The sequence below is a fragment of the Gadus chalcogrammus genome, chromosome 13 (genome assembly GCF_026213295.1).
Source record: "Gadus chalcogrammus isolate NIFS_2021 chromosome 13, NIFS_Gcha_1.0, whole genome shotgun sequence".
NCBI lineage: Eukaryota > Metazoa > Chordata > Actinopteri > Gadiformes > Gadidae > Gadus > Gadus chalcogrammus.
In genome coordinates, this window is record NC_079424.1 from 9,330,261 (window position 1) to 9,335,260 (window position 5,000).

The 5,000-nt window shown below is 43.3% G+C and overlaps 1 protein-coding gene across 1 annotated transcript in view; it reads left to right on the forward strand.

The window, feature by feature from the left end:
• The window catches only part of grip2b (glutamate receptor interacting protein 2b), a 77,310-nt gene that overhangs the window by 35,054 nt on the left and 37,256 nt on the right, over window positions 1-5,000 (forward strand). The window lies entirely within an intron of this gene.

Genomic DNA, 5,000 nt, shown 5'->3' on the forward strand with positions numbered 1-5,000 from the left:
GGGAGCCAGGTGTCATCTGCCGTATTTATTATTTGAAACAATCCCAAAAAAATGCACGCACGCGCACACGCAAGCACTCATGCACACACGCATGCACGCACGTCGCACGCACAGGTCCCTCACATGCATACCCCATTAGATACACAGTCACGTATGGATACTAAACACTGAATTTGATGAATGCAGCTGAGCGTAAATCTCTGTCTATTGTTGCTGAGAATCAACAGGCTGTTCCCTGTCCCTTCAAACCTCCTGCTCCTCTTCTGCATCGTCATCATTATAATAATCATCTTCATCGCACACTTCAGCAGTATTCTCCCCATTATCTCCATCATCCTCCTCGCTGTTACCGTCAACGTGCTCCTCATTCATGTCCTCATCTACTCTGAAGCAGGCCAAGTGTAAAACAGAGATTCAGAGAGAACAGAGTAGAGTAAGTAGAAACAAAGGACTAGCTTAAACAGACAGACAAGAACGTAACGTACAACTAGCCAACTAATTAAAATGGATAGGGTGCAAAGAACAAGCAAATTTAAAGGACAACTATAAAGAATGGTATAACCCTAGATAATATAGTGTAGTATAGCCCTAGATAACATGGAGTAGTATAGCCCTAGATACCAGAGCATTGTAGCCCTAGATAACATAGAGCAGTATAGCATGACTTCCAGAGGGAGCACAACATCTGTCTCTGCCATTAGCCTGCTAATGAGGGCGGGGGGAATCTGCAGTGTGAGGCAGGCGGAGCGTTAGCTCAGTCTGACGCTTCATTGTAGCATTCTAACATTTTACCATTTAACCTTTAACGCATTAGGGGACTATTTGTTCAACGTTTAAAGGTAAAATTGCTCTTTGTCTTCAGAAGAAGGGATCAAAAAAGAGGAAGTGTTTAGGTCTGGACGTAACTGAAGAGTAAAGGAAAGGTCCATAGGGAGCCATGAATCCATTTCAGTGCTAGTCTAGCTGAAGGGTAGTTGGTCTGCCCATATGCTCTAACCAATCTGCTCCTCAATGACTTTTGAAGTCTCTGGAAGTTGTTTTAGATGATAACGATGAAACATTAATTGTATTTGTCTGGTAGCTTCTAAAAAGAATTGTTCACGCACAAAACACTATGGTCAGGGCACTTGGGAATTTGATGAAATAGAAAAATAGCACAAAGAGCACAAAGAAAATAAGCCTCTTGCATTCAATTGAACACACGCACGCGCACACACACACACACACACACACACACACACACACACACACACACACACACACACACACACACACACACACACACACACACACACACACACACACACACACACACACACACACACACTTAAACACACACACACACACACACACAAACACTCTCACACTTGCATGCAAGCTCACAAAAAAACTCAATCACGCACACATACACACACACACCCCAGACAAACACACACACACACACACACACACAAACACACACCCACTGATCTAATCTAGACTGGCATACCCTGACATGCCCGTTTCTGTTGCCCCTGAGTATACAGTGTGTGTTTGTGTGTGTTTGTGTTCCATATTAAACACACTTTGAATGCAACACCTTTAATTATTTACCCCCCACACAAACACACACACACACACACACACACACACACACACACACACACACACACACACACACACACACACACACACACACACACACACACACACACACACACACACACACACACACACACAAATATACACACACACACCAAACAGTCTATTACAGCATGAGATTTCAATTAAATTCAATTAGATTGTATAGCCCTTAATCACTGTTACAGTCTCAAAGGGCTTAACAGGCCATATATTTATATAATATAATTTGAATTTAATTTGAATATAAAAGCTTTGCAAAGAACATCTGCATGTGTGCGCGCGCGCGCGTGTGTGTTTGTGTATATGTGTTTGTGTGTGTTACTGATGTTTGTGTGCTAGCACAAACATGCACATCATGAGGACATGATGGTTGCATCTGGCACAACAGGGCCCACTGGCAACCGAACCGGCCCTCGAATCACGTTGGTGGACAAGGGGTGACTGTGTGTGTGTGTGTGTGTGTGTGTGTGTGTGTGTGTGTGTGTGTGTGTGTGTGTGTGTGTGTGTGTGTGTGTGTGTGTGTGTATATATGATTATTATTTGTGACATGATTGGTCGATTGAGCCAATCTAGATCCAGTATGTGTATGCATTTGCATAATGCGCAGTTGCCACTATTGTATTGATCTATTCCTGCAGAATACAATATATATCTACTTATTATTCAACACGGAACGAGAAATACGAATGCATTTGAAATTATATTCTTGATTAATTCCAAACAAATATAGCAACGCTTTTATTTTGAAAACAAACGATGTGAATAAATTTGATTTCAGCTCAACCGTAGAGAGCTCATTCAGTCCTATTGGTTGCTCTCCTTCTGAAGGATGGGACGCTGTGTCATGGAGATCGAATTCAAATCATATTTTATGTAGTTAATGCTGTGAATGTGAAGGTTTATCAGTCGAGAAAGTGGGAAGTTGTTATTTGTTCACTCTCTCATCATGTCAGACTCTTCCTCTCTGTAAATGACTAGAGACTACATATCTCTGTTAGATATTCAGGTGGACATATGTATGCAGTGTATATATGTATTTATTGCCTGCTGTATCCTCTCCTGTATCTGAATTAACCGTCCAATCTCTCTACCTGCTCTTCAATGACCTGTATCTGAATTAACTGTCTAACCCCTACCTGCTCCTTAATGATATGGTTGAGAAGTCAAAATTAAACCCCTACATACCTCTATATAGTTCAAGTTGATTTTACAGTAAGCCTGCTACATTTCTTTGGTTATGAATGTACGAAAGCTGAATGGATTCATTTTGCCAAATGAGGCCAAATAAATGGAATTTACACATTCCCACGTATTAAAGGACTTGATTGTTGCACGTTCCAACCATTTAGGAAATGTTGTGAATTAAAGCCGTGGCATTTACGCTAACCACTCACTACTTATCCACTCAAGCAGGGGATTAAAAACACAGTTTACATTCTGGCGTGTAACTCAACCTGTGCTTCAAGATGGCAGCTCTTAAAGTTCTGACACTAATCACATTCAAGTGATTCATGGCTGCTAATGTCCATTCCGTGTGTTGGTGTGTGGGAAGCGTGGGCCAATCAGAACAAAGAAAACATCAGCCGGTTGAATACGATGAGCTGCTAAACCGGAGGGTCACGTGGCGACAGAGCTCGTTCGTATGTTTGGTGTTACATTATAAAGATGTGCAGACATGTATACATGCACACGCGAATGCACGCAAACACACACACGTACACACACACACATAAACGGATTAACAATAGTACACACATGTATATTACATTTGTTACATCCGTACACACACACACACACACACACACACAAACACACAAGCACACACATCTACCCAAATACACAGATGTATTCAAATACACACACAAACACCAACACACACACACACACACACACACACACACACACACACACACACACACACACACACACACACACACACACACACACACACACACACACAAACAGCATTGGATGAATTGTGTTCCAGAGTTGTTTCTTATCAGCCATGGTCCAGGCGACTAATAAAAGGACTTTAAAGTAAAAGTGATTCAGCAACTCAAAAATGATTAAACTTTACCACGTCCACATCCAGGGCCACATCAACAACAATGACCTCCTTCCCTGATCCAGAACCCTGTGGTTCTGTCTGGAGAATCACCAAGCCACCAGATGCTCTGCTCTCTTCAGAGCCCGTTTTATAGCACCAGAGAGCTGAAGGGGCTCGTTAACCAGTGGAGGATGATGGGGGGTGGAGGGAGTTGTGGGTAATCTAGTCTTTAAAGGGGGTGTTAACCAGCCTGTGAGTAGTTGGAGTTGGATCAAACCGCCTGTCTTGAATTGGAGGTTGGAGTTGGAGAAAGTCTTCTGGTTCTGAATTTGAGAGAAGGCAGGAACTGAAACAGGGAAATTGAGGTTTAAGTGTTGATGGCCAGAGGTTTGAAACCGCTAGTATGGATGAAAACCCTTGACCTGAAAACAATATTGCATTTAGCCGGCCAATTGTAGTTTGGAACATAGCCCTAGGGTCCTCTCTCTCTCTCTCTCTCTCTCTCTCTCTCTCTCTCTCTCTCTCTCTCTCTCTCTCTCTCTCTCTCTCTCTCTCTCTCTCTCTCTCTCTCTCTCTCTCTCTCTCTCTCTCTCTCTCTCTCTCTCTCTCTCTCTCTCTCTCTCTCTCTCTCTCTCTCTCTCTCTCTCTCTCTCTCTCTCTCTCTCTCTCTCTCTCTCTCTCTCTCTCTCTCTGAAACAAACATAGCAGCTGTAAACGAGGTCAGACAGTCTCAAAACCAGACTCTCACTCTGATCACTGAGTCTGGGGTTGAGTTCACGGTGGGGGTCCACTGCCAATGTCTCCCAGCATCTGTCTGTGTCCTGCGGTTTGGACAGCCGGAGAACACCATGATCCTTAGATGACTCTTAGTGCGGCAGATAAAAACACTTGGCCACCATCATGATGGATTTCCTAACCTTCGTTTGAGGACAGCATAGTCTCGTGGTAAAGGTGTTTCCCAGCTGAAAGGTTGTACCTCTGAACCCTAACACTACTTTAATGCATGTCTTTAAAAAAGCTGCTCTGGATAAAAATGTCGACTAGATAATAAAAATAACCCATAGTTTGCTCATTTTATGCTAGCATTCTACTGTATGTCTGCTCATTCAGCACCCATCACACTCTTACCCATCCCTGGTCGGAGGAAGCCCTCCTCTGTTTTCCTTCTCGAGGTTTTCCGCCCACTGGGTTCACAGAGTTTTTCCTTTCAGTCCTCAGAGTATCTGCGTAAGTGAGGGGGTGTCTGTTGATGTGTGCCTTTGAAGCCCTGTGAGGCTGTGACTGTGATTAAGGGCTGGACTAATACAGTTGACTCGACGTGTTAATCCTC